We start from the raw sequence: 18,754 nt of genomic DNA, 5'->3' as shown, positions 1-18,754 counted from the left end.
GGAGGGCTGAAAAGTACATTTACACCCACCCACATACATTGGGTTATGAATAGAATCGAATACGTAGTAGTCGTTTCGTTATTACTCTTCACGCTCCATGTACAATTTTTATTCATAACGCATGTTTGCTCTGCATAAAAATTATCTGACGCGATTACTACACTAGAGCGAGATACGCATTGGCGCATAATGTAAATCAATATAAATAAAAAAAAAATTGGAGAATGATATCAAAATGATAAAAGCTAAGTAAGTTTTATCCCACCGAAAACATTTTCATGAAAAATGTTGCCAAGACGAGGCCAATATGGCTCGCAAGTTATCATATCTCATGTAGAGCCAATCTTCTAACTCTACACGCCCTAACTCTAATACAAGCCCTAACTTCACAAATTCTACACCTTATAGTCAAAATATGTGGCTTGTAGTACCTTAAGAATTTTGATGATCATCAGTGAGTTTAGTGACGAAATCGGGGTATTATTTAGATATCAATAAAATCTAAAGTATAAGAGCTATGAACCCGAGACTTTTTATTATATTTAAGAAATCCATTTTGACATCATATTCCGAGAATTTTGTTTATCTGGGATATCATTTTTAATGGTGCTTATTGTGTATTGCATTTCCACGTTGTTACATAAAGGTGTTACAATATAATTTTTAGTACAGTGACATGGAGCCTGCAAGGGCACAGCAATTCTAATTCTAAAAATAATCCTTAATTCGAGGCATGTCAAAAACAACTAAAATAGGTACTTTAATACAATTTACATGTAATTATAATAATCCAAACCCAAGTTATGAGGTTTCAAAAAAACGACGAAGCGCTTCGAGAATAGGTAGGTAGTGCCCTTGTGCTTCGCTTGGCTCGTCTAAGCGGGGGCACTACCGTGCCTCCATATATTTTTTTTATTTCTGTTCATGCTCCAAATAACGCTGCGCACAATAAATGAAAATAAAAATTTTCAATAAAGAAAATAATAAAAATAAGTACCTATTAAATATATTAAATCAATGACAATTATGCAACAAAAAGCGGTCAGAAGCGGGCTTCATAACAATATTCTTATGTTTTCTAATCATTAACCTGGTTTGCAGCAGGGTATTAGATATCTATATGTAGAAAACCAATACGTAAACAAAAATAAAGAAAATGTAGAAACTAGCCTTGAACTGCCCGCCAAAACTAGATAACCGGCTACCTATCCGGCCTTGACCGGTTATCCGTGTTTCGGGGGAGGCTGGGCGGTCGATACCGATCTAATTTAAAACAATTTTCAAGTAGAACAGCAGCCATTACGATATTACGATACAGCATACGATATTAATTGTGTGACTTTGATTTAAGGGAATTAAACCGGTAAATATTGTTAAAGGAGAAAACACCATACATCACTAATTAAAGGATTTAATACATAAAAAGACAGAAAACAGGCATGGCTTAGGTAAAAAATCACACTCTGACGCCGTAATGGCATGGCGGGCGATCCTCCTCTGGGCTATAACCGCGAAAATCGAAGTTCGTCAATTGCGGGCATTTTTCTCTGTCACTCTAATTACGTCTTAGTGAGAGTAAAAGATAAAGATCCCCGCAATTTGCGAATTTCAGTTTTCGCGGTAGACCCCCTGACAGACCGGGCCGCACCAATAGTGTTGTGACCGTAGGGCTTGACACAAGCAAGCCTCACAATCGGTTATCAATATTTAGTACGAAAAGTACCGGTCATTTACTAGTTTACTGGTATTTGTATACTTTTTTATGCACAAGCTTTTAAAACTTGCAATGTACTCATATCTATAGGTATGTAACTTTGTTCGGGTCAGATCTTGCAAATTAAATTTGACCCACTTCCCGACTTCCAATGAAGCAGAAAATTTGCTTACAGGAAAACTTACTTATATGTAAGTCGGGTGATAATGCAATAGTATGATACCATCGAGCTAATCTGATGATGGAGACAGGAGGTGGATGGTGGACATAGGAACTCTGTGATAAACAACGAAACCTCATTGTGTTTGGGGTTTTTAGAATTGTCTCGATTAGTTGTCTGTGGAAAAAAGTACAGTCAGCGATAAAAGCCCGTACCAAAAATGTTTTTTTTTTCAAAAATTTATTAACTGGTTTATATTCTCTACCTTGAACTGCTTCTACCTATCCGGCCTTGACCAGTTATCCGTGTTTCGGAGGGGAGGCTGAGCCGCTCAATACCAATCTAATTCTCGCAGCGGGACATTTTTTTCCATTTTCCTGCACTTGACGAGACCATGAAGAGAATTGACGTGACCACCCGTCAATTCTCTTGATGGTTTGTATATGTTGAATTGTTGATGTTTACGTGTATTCAAAACAAAACATGGATGAAAATAATCTGTGTACGACTGTCATTAGCAACGATTTATTGTAAAATACGTGATACAAATATGACAGATGGTGCAGATGGTGGTGTACGGATGGGTCATACACATTTTATAGTATGGTTAACTCGTTCCCGTCTTTTCTGTAGACGGGATACATTTTTTCAGTACTTGAGACTTAAATAGGAAAACCGGGATACATATTATGTACTAGTTAGAGTCGTTAACTTTTATAATATTGTGCAAAGAAGTCGCCTTTTTCTAAAATGTGTTTGACCCGGCTATACTATTGTACGCCACTTTTTAGTATTTAACAAATTTAACACATATTAGTGAAAGAATAAGGATCAAAGTCAAAGGCGTTCTAAAAGTTTTATTCATGTGTCGAAAGATTGCACTAAAACTTTGGCTACAAAGTTTTCTTTGACAATCCACCTCTATTTCAAATTCTTTTTGGTTTTATCAAATGACGAATTTTCAATGGACTTCTTTTTTAAACATATTAAGTTTAGCTATGTCTTAAGTGCATTCTTACGTTTGTCTTATTATCAATATTTTTTTAACAAACTGATGGAACTAAATACAATAATATTGGATAAAATAGCACTCATCCAAGTAAGTAATTTGATATTTAGATATTATGACACCACTTTAATTTAAAGTTAGGCATTTTGGGAATGTGGTGTTTTGAGAAAAAAGTTAGGCATTCTGAGCTTCAGGCATTTTAACACTATTCTGTTTTGAGATCTAGTAATTTTGGTAAATGGGTAAAATGAAACTAAGGTGCACTGAAACCAAAGCCGCTTTCCGATCATTGCTATAAGTAGTTGGTTTTTTCGTGCCTTTTTTTGAAAAAAATAATTAAAAACGTTTTAAAAAAATAAATTATATTATATATGAAAGTAAAAGAATGTAAATAATCGTATATGATTTGTAATTGTTACATATTTGATGTAACTTATTTTTCAAAAGTGTTATTTTAATAAAAAGACACGTCAAAATCGCTTACCTTCTTTCTAAAGCTAAAAAAAGGAACTATATTGATGTGTGTCTGTATTGTCTATACGTTTGATTGATCCGCTACATCCCCGGTCGACCTTGGCCGGATAATCCGGATATTCGGGAGGCTGGGCTGATACAGTATTCCAATCTCTTGCCGAGCGTAGGCGAATTGACGTTAAATCAAAATGCATGGTGCTTCAAAAATTCCCCACTTAACTTTTAGAATTTATATCTTCCAGAACTGGCCACCATGTTAAAATGTATTTATTTATGTTTGTTTCTATGGACGTGTTTGGTTCACCGACTTACGTATGTGTATCAAATTTGAACTCAACCGTTTCGGTAGTTTCGAAGCAAATTGACTGTACCACACACAGGCGCTTCCGTTTTTTTCATTTTGAGGTACGGCAAAATAAATCCTACTCCGCTCCTTTGTATATTTGCTCAAAATGTACAAAGTTATACAAATACAAATATTCTTTATTGCACACCTCAATACAGAAAACAAAACAAGCAAATCAAGAAGAGGTTAACAACAGGCGGCCTTATCGCTATAAACTGATCTCTCCCAGACATCAATTCATAACCAATTTATGACCAACTTAGAAATACGGTAAGGAATTCTAAAAACCTAAAAAAATAGTACACATCACATCTTAAACATGTTTTTGACAAAAAAAAAAAACCACGGGTTGCACTCCGGGAGAAGTGGAAACTTGAATATTAACGTTGTGCATTTATATGGAATAATTTTGCACTAATTGCTTTAATTATTAGTATAAAAGTACTATTATTTATGTGGTAAAATACAATATTCATTTATTGCGCTATCGTACACAAACATGACAATTTATATTACATTAAAAATTTGACACTTCAGAACTATTACAATTATTTAACATTAAAAAGTTTATCTCTCAGAAAAATCAACTTCTATCCATAATTTCAACGACTCTTACACCATCATCATTACTAGAACCATCATAGAGTTTTTCGATCAGTACCCCTAGTGTAAATTTATTCGATAGCGAAACGTGACGTACGCGTTTGCGTTAAGTCCCATTTTGTATGAGATTTGGAGTTTCCAAAACGTCCCGCTTGGCGCGCTGTTTCTAAATCCCCATACTAAATGAGACTAAACGCAAACGCGTAGGTACGTCACGTCACGAAATATAATAAATATACACTAGGGGCTCAGGTCACGTGTCCGTCATACGAATTTTCAATCTGACGAATCTGTCGGTCACTTGACCTGTCGCGAGTTTAACATTTTTTCCCCATCACAAAAAGTGCACAGCGCTGCTAAAGAAGTTTTCACTTAAAAAAAAAAGAAATTGAGAATAACACTGGGGCCTTATTCGAGATGCACAACTGTCAAATTTCGCATCCACATCAAATCAACACTTGATTCTATCGCATGTTGATTGTATCAAGTGTTGATTCTATCAACTGTGGATATTATCATTTGGAACAATCAAAACTCATTCATAGAAAAAATAATCAAACAAAAATCAACTTTGTTTATTACTACTATATAGTTTGAAATGGCTCTGAACTCGAAGTGGTTCGGTCTGATTTGATTGTCACCTGACTGTGGATTGCTAATGTCAAATTTTGACAAGTGTTGATTTTATTGCTAGACTTTTTTGTCCATGGGCTTGGGCACCATCTTGGATTTTTTGACGTACGACAGGGAATACCCTTCCTTTTCTACAATATATGGCATAGAGTAAAGCGTCTTTTTTTTTTTAAACATAAGTTTACAGGAATCAGCGACATCTTGTATTCGATAGGATAAGTAATGCGCTATGAACAATGCGGCGGCGAGTAGTGAAACTGTACCTGACAACGTCAATCAATTAAAAAGTGACCACACAGTTGATGGTCGATAAAGGCGATTATTAATTGAATTTTAACGACAATAAAGAACTATTGACATGCGATCTTTTTGTTGAACCCACACCTACACGTCGAATAATGCTCGCTCCACATATTCTCCTATAAACGCTCAAAATTGTAAAAAAAATTGATGCAATTTACTCCGCACCCAGTCTCAAGTTGCTTCTAAACCACGTTCACGAACCAAGTTGTAACCTAACACATCTGTAAATATATGGCATATGATTTAGAGATAAAGTCCGTTTTTTTCTAAATTACGAGATGGTTCATGAATAACCTTTATTACTATAAAAATAATACTACATTTGTCAAAAAAAATTTCTGTATTGCGTTATTACATAATGCATAAAATTGATATAAAGATAGGTACCATAGTAGCTCGCTCACTTGGTCTATCAACAACTATTTTAATGCTCTTTGTGAGTACAATACAAACGCGCGTATACGCGGCCCCATTGTATGTACAGTCGCCATCAGATATATCGGAACGCATGTATGAGATCTCAAATTATTAAGATAAGACCTACTGTACTGTCTATATTACTTACCAAGACCTAAGTACCTATTATTTATATGTACCTACACAAAGAGAATTCCTATGTTAAAAGGAGATTAAATACATATTTCGTTATTCAACTACAAATAAAATAAAATTTATCTTTTTCAGTTAACACATTTTTTTACCGATTTCTTTAATAAAATAAAACATTAAAGTATTATGTGACTATATTTCATTGTCTTCGGTGTAGATTATTTACTGATGTTCCAATTTCCTGTATCAGTTTGGTACCAGGAAATATAAAAACTACACCTCTTCAAAAACTTTGCTGGTAGTTCGACATCTGTAAGTTTAAATATAAAACATGATAAAAACACTTAAGTCAAAAACGTATACATAAAATATTTGCCCTATATTCTGGTCGCTCGGTAGGGTGCCCAGAAGGCTGGGTGCATTTCCGCGCTGGTTAACAATGCTGATCCTCTGGTCACCAGAAGCCTATATAAGGCGCTCTCATAGAGCCACGCTAGTGCCCTAGAGTTTCAAATTCAACCCCAAGTGCCACAAATATGTAGTTAAGGGTTTAAATTCTGGATCAAGAACATGGAATACTATTCGCTAGTAAGGCCATAGGTATTAGAAAAAAATAATAGTAGGAGACGGCCGTGGTCATGGTAGGTGGTACAGGTGGGCCAGGCAAGCTCTGAAATTATACACCTATTTTACTATAACTTTGTTCACCTGTGTATATTTACTGTTTCCATGATAATCATTTTTAATATGTAGCCCGTGTAATCGGGCTGTATAATTGGTCTCATATTTTTTAACACAAAATCATAATTTTAATTCAATAATTAATGGTGTTTTACATATTAATCATTAATTTACCTATTTTGCAAAATTTTCTTGCATATAATAATATTGTTTACTTCAATTGACGTGTTTATTATTTTCGTTACTATGTCAACGTTAATACTTCAAAAATTATAACGTGAAGGTTGAGTCCGCAGTACAGTTACAGTTTACGTACATAGTGGCATTAGCACAGTCGGATTAAGACCAAACTCGAAATGTCTGAACAGTCATGAAATTTGGTATGTATATACGCCCCTTAAAGGCCCCTTTTTCATGCCCACACCATTTGACATTTGGGGACCTCGAGGAACCGCAGCCATCTTGGAAAATGTGGAACATCCAGGAGAAATTCGCGTTTTACTCTAAATCTACGTTCTTTATTCAATAATCGTGTAAGGCAACATTAAAGCTTATAAAATTCTACATAAAATAGTTTGAGACATCTTTGCGAAAAAAAATGATCTTGCTTTAAAAAATACTTGCTAAACCCAGATTTAGCCCTTATACCCTTTCATGGGATATTCTCTTAATAGGAAACTTGGAAGAATAAAAATTCCACTTTTAACTATACATTTGTACATAATCTACCCCAATATCAATATTTTACTTGACTGCAACTTAACCAGAAAGTAGGGTTATGGGTATAAGTACTGAGGATTCAGGACACCCTGTAGCTTAGGATACTGGACGGATTTTTTAAATGACGTATTATTTAGCCCTAAACTTTTTTCTTCCGTTAATTTTAGTAACTTTGTATTGCATAGCACTTGTATACTAACTGTGGATCTACTGATGTCTGTTTTACTGTACTCCGCTCAATAGTTTAGGCGCTAGAAGAAAAAATATGATTTAATATTCGGAGTCCTCTCAAGGCGGCTGTATTGATTTTTCTTTAATAGAACATGTAAAAGTAGGTTGTGAAATCAAGAATCGGCAAGAGGAATCTAACGATACGTCATTTAAAAAAATCCGTCCAGTATCCTAATACCTAGCTACTGGGTGTACTGAATCATCAGTACTTACACCCATAACCCTTCTTTCTGGTTTAGTCACAGTAGAGTAAAATGTTAATATTGGGGTAGACCACGTACAAATGTATAGTTAAAAATAGAATTCATATTCCTCCGAGTTTCCTTTTAAGAGAATGTCCCCTGGAAGTGTATAAGCGTTAAACTTAGATTCAGCAAGTATTCTCTATAACAAGATGTATTGTTCTGCAAAGATATCGAGGACTTTTTTGTGTAGAATTTAATAAGTTTTAATGTTGACTGTTGTGTTGATGGTACACATTTTCCAAGATGGCTCGGATTCCTCGAGGTCCCCAAATGTTAAATGGTTTGGGCATGAAAAAGGGGCCTTTAATTTATATACATAATAAATTTCATGACTGTTACAGAGATTTCGAGGTTGGTCCTAATCCGATTATGCTACATTGTGCGTCCGCAGCAAATTCGGTTCTCCATACAAATGTAGTTACGCTCTCATTTTAAAATGACTTGCTAGATTGCTCTGAAACTTTGTACTTACAATAGGATATGGTATGTCTATGCCTATAATTAATTTAAAACATAAATGTGAAATGAGAGCCAATTAAGTTCAATATTAAGAATATGTGTCGTTGTTGACTCGCCGACAACGGAATTGAGATCTATATGGGTGCCATGTTCCGTGCTGTGTAGAAAATCCTGAAATTATAAAGGATTTGTCTTGGCTAGTTTTTACGTCACCGAAACGTCACAAACACCACGAAGGTTCGGCTTGTACGGGCCCTCGTTTTTCCTATATTCTTATACGCTGCGGAGACCTGGACTATCCGAAAGACAGAGGAAAAGACGATAGACGCCCTAGAAAAATGGTGCTGGAGGAAAATGCTGGGGATATCCTGGACCGAGTTTCGGACTAATGTCTCCATCCTTAAAGAACTCCGTATCAAGCAGCGCCTTTCGACTTTCGTAAAGACCCGCATACTCAGTTTTTTCGGTCACGTCTCGAGGAGGAACAACGACTCCATAGAGCGTCTAGTGGTGCAGGGTAGAGCAAACGGAAAAAGACCGCGCAAAAGGCCACCTATGCGATGGACTGGCCAAATCAAATCTGCCATGAAGGGTCCCCTGAACGCATTTGCCAGAATGGCCCCCAACCGCGAAAAATGGCGAGAAATCGTACGGCAAGCAACATCTGCGCCTGATATCAGCAGTTGACCACGACGCTCTGCAAAGAGTACAACGACAAAGAAGAAGAAGACGTATCATATTTGTCTAAAATTTAGTTTGTTGGTACACACACAAGGGATAGTCTCTAGCTAGGTACGGGGTGCCACACTCGTCAGCGCGACGGCGATATTTTTTACCTTTTACCTAAAAATCTCAAATTTGTGTACGGGCTCAGCTCCTGTTTCGTCTTAAGCTTGAATTTAACAGATTCTGACTCACAGGGGGCTTTGAGCATGCTGTTGCGTTCGTTTTCAAATTTTGAAAAAAAGAACTAGCTTGCTTGTTTTTCCGCATTCTTCACTATATCTCCCTGTCTCACTACTATCTGACCTTCTAACCCAGAGGGGAAAATATACCTTATTGGGGCTACTCCATCTTCCTCATGATAATATATTTTACTCTACTGAAAAGCAATCGGTACATGTTACAAGATGCACATTGTTAAGAGCCGGGGTTAGAACCCACGACCATTGGTTTTAAAATGAAGCTTTGTATATAATTTGTATTTTTATAATAAATCTGTTTTCTTGTTGACATTTTGTGGTATTGTATTGCTTTATGTTAATCTATATACTAATACTACTCTTTGATGTTAATTGTCAAGATATTTCTTTCATCCTGGACAATTGTCACATGCGTCACATGTACGTTTTTATGATAGATCTACATCGACGCAACTGCATGTCATTGTCAAAGAGCATATAATCACTACGTTTTAAGAGACGGGACTTCCATTCTAGCGAGTGGAATCAGTTTGTTTCGCAAATCATTACCAAAATGTACGACAAAGAACTGTCAAAGAACCATAGTACCAACATAAGCGATTTAAATAGTGTAGTACGCTACACGCTTACGATTCTTATCGATATCGATAAAATGGGGAGGGTTGAAACATAGGCTCCTGTCTACAAATGTTGTACTCGAAATCAGGTTAGCATCGAGTCCACATTTAAGTTGTATGTTATATAGTGGATAGTTCTTAATTGGACTACTATCTGGTCGGGCTTAATGTGGACCCGAATTATTTTAATACAGTTTTTAAGTCGTGTTTTTTTATTTTATTAAATGCTTGATTTTCATAATGATGTGCACATACATGTTTGAATAAATGTAACTTTTCTATGGGAAGATGTATCAGGTCTTCGTTCCCAACAAATTTGGCCCACTGCCTGCATCTGAAAACATACAGCCTTGGAAAAACATGACTTTATCTACAGTTTATATTCCATGTGTTTGCTAATGAGATGATCAACTGATTATTTCGCCCTAATATGCATCTATAAATCATGTTTTTCGGCATCCAGTTATCAACAACCCTTTATCAATGCTTTAACTTTTTATGTATTTATATGTCTGTTAATCATGAGAACGAGTCTGGCCTTGTTGGCAGCGACCCTGCCTATGAAGCCGATGGTCCCAGGTTCAAATCCTGGAAACGGCATTTATTAGTGTCATGAGCATGAATATTTGTTCCTGAGACATGGGTATTTTCTATGTATTTATAAATACTTATAAATTAGGTCTATGTACATATATATATATATATATATACATTATTGCACAAACTGACTTAGTACTAAAGTATGAATGGCATGTGTTGTGGGTATATATATATATATATATATATATATCGTTGTCTAAGTACCCACAACACGTGCCATTCATAATTTAGTACTAAGTCAGTTTGTGTAATAATGTCCTATAATATTTATTTATTTATCATAAAAACAAAGATTAATTTTCTTACATTTTAGGTTAATATATTAAATAATCACTAGATAAAAAAAAATATGTTAACTAATGACCATTAATGCATAAGTAATAGATAATTTATGCATTATTAATCTTCGACGAATTAATTATGGTCATATTGCATGCTAGTTCTAAGGAAATTTCACATATTTAATTTAATTATTTACACTGATATACAAATAAAACTACAGTTATCGATAGTTATAGTACATCCCTAGTTCACAACGAAAAATAATGTAAAATATCTAATTTTCGATGTGTTTATAGCCTGCTGACCCAAAATAAGGTCAAAAGTATCTAAAGCAATACTTACCAGTCTTCATCCAAGGGAAATTTCGCCATAAAATCCCTTTTTTCGTGATTTTCTCGAGTGGCTCGCTTGCCACATATTTCACACTTAGTAAACCGTTTTCTCGCTGGCATTGTAACAAACTCGCTCTTTACTCTGATCACGGTTGACTATTTTCGATTTTTGCACTAAATAATAAAGAAATTACACGAAATACCCGAACAAAACATTGAAGCCTTCAAAACAAACAAAGCAATTAGGCTGACAGTAGACTTGATGTAAACTTGACAGAATAAATAGCACTGACGTTTTCTTTTTCTTCGTTGGCAATGATTTGCGAAACAAATTCCATACAAAACTTTTTTCTTCCTAGTTGCGTCAGCCTGATCGGAATTTGGCAGCTAACTCCATCTTGCGTCCAGTAGAAGAATCAAAATCGTACAGGTAAAACTACTCTCTGCCTTAGGATCCCCTTTTAAATGTCATAAATCCAAACATGGCAGCCATACCCATCGACAAAAAAGTCTACCGTTGATCTAATTTCATTTGACAGTTAACTAATACGTATTCGACACGCTTATATTTGACAACTAGAATCCTGACTAGAGCTGGGACTGCGTACCAAAAGTACGTCTCTGTTACTCGTACCAAAAGTACGTCTAAAATACCAGTTTTACGAGTATGACCCCCAATAGGCAGTTTACGTATTTGCCGTGCTTAGGCGTCTTACAAATAAGGATTATTTATACAAATATCGACTTATTATTTCGGTAAGGGTCGGAAATATGGTGACGTTTTGAGTGAAGGCTATGAATCTATTGTCATATTTTTGTTATATATTATTACATTATTTTTAGATACAACAGACACCCAGACGACCATCTGTTAACAAAATTTTATTTTACCTAAAGTAACGGTAAGAATGGAGGTACGAGGTGATAAAAGTTTCATATTTGTTTTATTTCAGAAATCAAAGTCCGTACTTTTAAATACTCGACAAGCTAAAAGTAGTCTATTACAAATAACCTGTTCCAAAAACTATTCCGGTACAACGCCCCGCCTCTAGTGTGGATATTGTTCACTGACAGGTGGTGATAATAGCAATTCGACAAGTCACAATATTTCTCACATCAAATGGAAATCAACACGAAACGTCACTTTTAGCATGTCGAATAAGGGCCCTGGTTCAACTGAGCATTTCGGCTTGGGAGGCAAAGGGAACAACATGGGTTGTCACGGCCAAATTGCTCCCCAAGGGAATTTTTATTGAGCCCTTCGTGAATTCTCGCTTGATAGACGTCAGGGACATTTAAGATATTCGTTATTGTCTTTTTGATTTACATTACATGCTATACATATGTAGATTTTTTTTGTTCGAGGTTCTTGTAAAGAAAGGTGAGTATTAGCAAAGAGAATTGAGTAAGGCATTATTGTCAAAGTAAATTTTGTAGTGTACTAAATTTACTGCCATCTTTTGACGCAGGACTAAAACTCTTAGACCGACATATGGCTATTTGACCCATGTTCTTTCAATGATATGTGTTAAATATCAAGCGGCGTCGCCATTTAACTTTAAGAACGCCATTTGACTTTGATCCGAGTTAAATTTGATTGATATGAGTTTTCGTTAAATATCAAAAAGTAGCGCCATCTAACAGGTCAAAGGCCAAAAGGTATAGCGACATCGTTTCGAGCGATGGCGCCATAACCTTTAGGTTGCGCCCGGTAAGATGGTGGATGGATGTGGCCACTTTTTAGTCGTCGGACTTCGGACTGTCAACATGGTTCTCCTGAGGATGCCTCGTAGAGAGGCGAAACACGTGTCGAGTTTTGTACATTCGGTGGTAGGTTGTTATATTTTTTTGCGGTGGGAGGATGGGAACATTAATTGCATGTAAAAATACGCACGTCAGTATAACGGGTTAGCACTGATTGACTAGCACGTTATCTTTTTGCAGATTAGCAAAGTAATATTTTTTGCTTTAATTAATATGGATTTCCGCAGAGTAACACCTGATTCTATTCATTATTTGATATCGGAATGACACCTAACTATTGCCATTCAAATATCGTGCATATCGCTCGTTCTTGCCCGTACATGTATTGGTACGGGCGGGACGTAAATTAATCACATGATTAAAATATTATTCTGATGTCATTGTACGTTCGAATTGGCCTGTTCCTTACTACGCTTGCAACACTACACAACTACGACAAGGACTACACAACTACACTGTACTTACGTTTCTCTGAATTTCTAACTACTTCCGAGTACACTAGGGAGTTACGGTTGCGACCAAGTCGACCAACTCAATCAAGCGAATAGACTATCTTTAACAAACTCCGTATAGTAAATAAGATAAGTACTAACTTAAATATGTTAACTTTTTTTAAACTGAGAATCCGTCTAAGGCAAGCGAGACGACATTCACAGTGCCGATACCTCTCTTTTGGACGTAGTTTAAGGATACCCGGGTCGGGTTAATAAATACGGTCCATACTGTAGTAAGAAAGTGGTCTGCGAGCCAAGATCAAAGAGGGCGGACGAAGGCTGAGTTGCCAACTCAATTAGTGAAGTCTTGAGTACCAACATGTCGTGAACAAGTTGGGAAATAATTCAATTTTGCCCTTCCAGGCAAGCACAATATGTAGGTATTTTAAGAAGTTTAACGGGAATGAAATTATTTTATTTATTCTCGCACAACGCCAGCATCCTTGGTAAAATGCCTCAAAGTTTTATTTTAAGTTTAAGCTAGTTATTAATTTAGTTTAGCATTTGTACAGTTATTATGACGACATGACGACATGTGTGGCCTTGTGTGAGTAGTGACCCCGCCTATGAAGCCGATGGTCCCGGATTCAAATACTGGTAAGGGATTTAATCGTGTGATGAGAACGGATATGTGGTACCTACCTACCATTTTTTTTAGGGGTTCGGTACCCAAGGGGTAAAACGGCGGGACCCTATTACTAAGACTCCGCCTACCGTCCTTCTGTCTGTCTGTCACCAGGCTGTATCTCATGAACCGCGATAGGTAATTAGACAGTTGAAATTTACACAGATGATGTATTTCTGTTGCCGCTATAATAGCAAATACTAAAAAGTATGGAACCCTCGGTGGACGAGTCCGACTCGCACTTGGTCGGTTTTTATTTACCCTATTTACACTAAAAGCTGCTGTCTTTCTTCGTTTTCGGCCTTGATCTAATAACGTTTTCGTTTCTATTTTTTCACACGACCTTCACCCTTATTAGGAAAATACGCTTTTGCCCTTAATATTTTCTTCGAAAGTTTTATTATGCCGATTACATTTCCCTTCCTTTCCAAGTTATACTTATGTAAGGTGCGTTTTCAAGGCAGTTCATTTTCCGCCGTTAGCGAATTCTATCACGTTCCTAAGACATTGACCTTGAATACGAATTTTTGGGCCTGTGCGTATAATATGCGTAAACATTCCTATTGTTTTGGTTATATTCGCTTGTGATGCTAATAGTTTGGAAATCATTTTGAAGTTGATAGTAATATCGATCGCCGTTTTGTAAATGTAGTATTAAGTAAAATTCAAACTTCAGGCTAAGGTCATTGAACGCAGTACCTATACCTACTTGCCGCGGCACCAAGTGGCACGTCGAGCAATAAAAATCAGATACCTAGTGGCGCTTAGCACACTGGATCCGATTCGCACGTCGCTCCAATGTTTGAGCGAGACAACGCTATGCGCGTATTATAGCGACCCGCAATTTGCGAATTTCAGTTAGGCCCCCAGAAGACCGGTTACACGCTGAGGGTCTCAGCCGGTGCTTCAATCACGCCATTACGTGCACTTCAACTCCTATGTGGTGCGCTTGCCGCGACCGCTGCAGGACCATCGAGTGCGCCGACTTCTGGCTGAAAGGTGTCTTGTTTCGGAGGTTCTGGGGCAAAATGCCGCATCCGACACACGACCAAACTATTCAACGGAACCACGCCGTTTTGTCGCCTAAATAGTGTTTCGTTTTTATCTTTATAACATGCATAATATATGTTTCTAAGGTGTTTGTAAATATGGACCTTGTTGCTTGATTATTTTTTTAAATAAAATAAATAATAAGTAAGTATACGTCGTTAACCTACAAAGAAACTTACGTGCACGAAATTACATAGTACTAACATATTCTGTTATACGACATTGACATATCTTTCACACCAACTTATTCAGCTAAGTCATCATTTACACGACCGTTTCGTGCCTTTACGCCGTCAGCGTACATTTAATCGGAATATCTTCGCACCTCCCTCCCCCACCCCTATCCCGGCTATCCCGTATTGATGGGATCCCCCTCGTAATGAATTCGGTTGAGATGGAATTGTGTATATGATTGATAGAATTATCTTGGTAGGCTGTCTTGGGTAAGTATATTTTTTGAGTTTAAATTATCTTGGATTAAACCTACAACGGATTTATAAAACTAGATAACAGGATTCATAATGTGGCTTAATTAATGAGAAATATTTCTACATCGCCAGGCACCTAGTTATAAGCGTTTTACATTGTACGACCTTATTTAAATTCGGATCTGGACATTAACGACTCAGCAAACAAGTAAATTAATCATAAAAACGAAAAAAAATCCGACTGCCACATATATTTTTGAATGGTATTTTCACTAGCTTTCATTTGATACCCATATTGCTGGTAAGAACAAGTGTCCAAACGGTCCTTCGGGACGAGCTCCGTGTAGGGCGCCGAAGCGTCCAGGAGTTCAGTGCATTTAGACACTTGTACTTACTAGTACATAATTATATTCTGTATTTAAGAACTAACCTCCTCAGATGTCCAATGTCAGATGGGCACAGAAATAAGGGCAGTATGTAGTGTATTAAGTTCAGTCCGATCGACACAGATTGTGAAATAGACCTGGAGAGAAGTGCTTCTGGATCTACTGTATATATATATATATATATATATATATATATATATATATATTTATATAAAGATAAAGCGTAAAAATGTATGGTACCTGTACTCGCAGTAAGTATATAATTATTACACTTACTTATATATCTACTCTTAAGTTTTATATGCAAAGAAGCTATGACGCCTGTGCCTATTATATTTATGTCTTACCTTCCGTGTTGCCCGTCAATTAAGTGATCAAGTCACGCACGCCCCGAAAAGCAACTTAAAATCAAAGAAAACTGAGCCCCCTAAAATAAACCTGTCTAATCTTTGCGTAAGAGTCGTATACGTACTGTATAATATGTAGGTAGTTTACTCGTAGAGTACTATAAGGAAGCACGCGTGAAGTATGGGGGCAGCAAAGTGGTTTGTAAGTATATTGGCGCGAAGTAGTAGCTAAGTAATGTTAAGCTTAAGTTTCCGTTTTAGGTTACAAGGTAATAGACTTACGTAAATTCTCATTCTGCCAACATAAAAAAAAATTCTGTACGTTACACTACAAACGCAATTCCCCAAAAAAAATCTTCCATAAACTAGTGGTTCTGTGTAAACGTGTAAACTAAGATGGTTTACTTTTTTGCGAGACGTAGGATACGGCACAAAATATCCATGTGTGTACCTTTCGTTACCAACTTTATTTCGTAATAGGTATTGAGTTGATGACATGAACAACCTTTTAATACAGTACATAATATATTTGATGGAAACACAATAAGTAATCATCGATATTGGACGGTTTTATTCATGATGTTTTCATGTCGTCACAGATAGGCAATATTCGATAGGTATTGCTCAGTTCAATTCAAAGAGAGTTGAAAAAGCAGGTTCAAATACGTAAATTCATTTCTAGCACTTTGTAAGGGCAGCCCATTAACGGTAGGGTTGCCATACGTCCCGTATATATTAGCTATCACCGTATTTAAATATCACATACCGTATTTCTACCCGTCCCGTTTTTGTCCCGTATATCAATACGTAGGTATATCAATACGCTGTAGAATTCGAATATAACTGGTCACAATCAAACTCACTCTGTTTAACCACATGTTGCTATACCTATGTGAGTAAAAATTATGGGAATATGTATTAGGGCGTTTGCCAAAGAGGGGTATAGAATACAATTTCTAACTAAATTTATGTCCCTCCCGCTCTATGAACCCATCAGCTGTTAGCCCATCAGCTGGCGACGGGATCATTTTTAATGTTCCGTACAAAACTTTGTTCACGGAACACTTATTCTGAGCTTAGCTATTTGGAATGCTTTGAGTGGAAACGGATATCTACAGTTATAAGTTTTAGCAGAGCAAGACAAGCGACCTTATCTAAACGAGATAAGGTTTACAGTGCCTACTTACTTGCTTAGCTGTTATTAACTCGGACGCTTAGTGAAAAGTTACTATGTTTAACTACGGGTGACTACAGTGTGTTTGAACGTTTGACTGAATGTGAGTGATTTGTATTATGTTCACTAAGCAAAGATTTAAAAGGTACTATAGTAAACGACCCTATGATGAAACAGGCACCAGTACTGGGATGGTATAAACAAATCCTGTAAAACAAGTATTTACCATAAGTTTTTAAACGCTGGAAACATTTTGCCATAAACAAGAGCTTTGGCTACTGCTTAAGTTCAATTTTTCATTTATACGAGTATTTCTTAGATTGAAAATTAAAGGCGCCATACATCCCAGGACTGGAGCAAAAAAACATAGTTTTAATTTGTTAGTAATATTGAAACTCATGCGATAGCTTTCATTAAATACATAGAAAACAAAAAGGAAGAATAGGACTTTCAACTATTAACTCATAAAGCGGTAGAAATATTACAGATGCAGGTGAAATATCAAAAATACTCCAAATTTTCTATTAAATGTCCCATGATTGGTACCGTTAACATAAGTACCTCCTTTTCCTCTCAAAGCTACCTTCGAACAGAAAATCATGACGGCAATTCCGCACAAACAGTTCAAGTTATTAAGTGAGGGCTATAGTATACTACATAACTAATTAAACATACATATTATGTATCTTCTTAAGCAAGGCCACGTAAATTTATTTCCTCGCACATAAACTACGCTATCTTAATTACAATCAACAATAATGAGCTTCATCAATACTGCTTAATATTAGAACTAAAAGGTTCCTTATTAAATGAGTCTTAAAGCTCCAAGCTCTATTGAATCAAATCACATCGATCCAAACGGAAATCTGTATAAAAACCTAAAGCATGGACTTTAACGCTCTAGTAGCGTAAGTAGGTGGTAGTAATAGTAGTATAGTAGTAGTATTAATAGTAGAAAGGTAGGAACACTCACCGCGTGCGGTTGGGCGGGCGCTCGGCTGCGGACTGATAAGAGGGCGGCTTGGAGGCCCGCCCGCCCTGCATAGAATATTCGGATAGAATGGACAAGTCAATTATCAATATTTCTGAGAAATGTATCTAATTTATAATGATAAAAAAAATTGACAATTTTATAAGATTGACGGCTAAAGAATGGAATGCGCTCCCGTCATCTGTATTCCCCGATAATTATGACCTCGGTCTCTTTAAAGCAAGAGTGAATAGGCTACTATTGAATTTCCATTCATTGTTTTAGAAGAATAATAATAATAATTTATTTGCACAGAATACACGTACAAGCACATTCATGCAGATCATATACAAAAAAGTCCAGTGTACCTATTCAGTCTGCGTGCAAACAAGCAAACATTATAGAGGAGCACATTCTTATATCAAATCATAAAGCAATAAATACAAACACGAATAAGAATAATATAATCATTAGTAAAAAATATGAAAATGCCAATAAAAAATAATTTGTATATAAAATAAAAAAATCGAATTGCAAAGTCAGTTATTCAAATAATCCTTAATACTATAAAAGCATCTATCCAAAAGCCATCTAGTCAATTTGCGCCTGAATATGTTGCCTCGGAGTATCTTTAA

Source organism: Cydia pomonella, chromosome 15 (assembly GCF_033807575.1).
Source record: "Cydia pomonella isolate Wapato2018A chromosome 15, ilCydPomo1, whole genome shotgun sequence".
NCBI lineage: Eukaryota > Metazoa > Arthropoda > Insecta > Lepidoptera > Tortricidae > Cydia > Cydia pomonella.
This window is presented reverse-complemented; position numbering follows the sequence as displayed.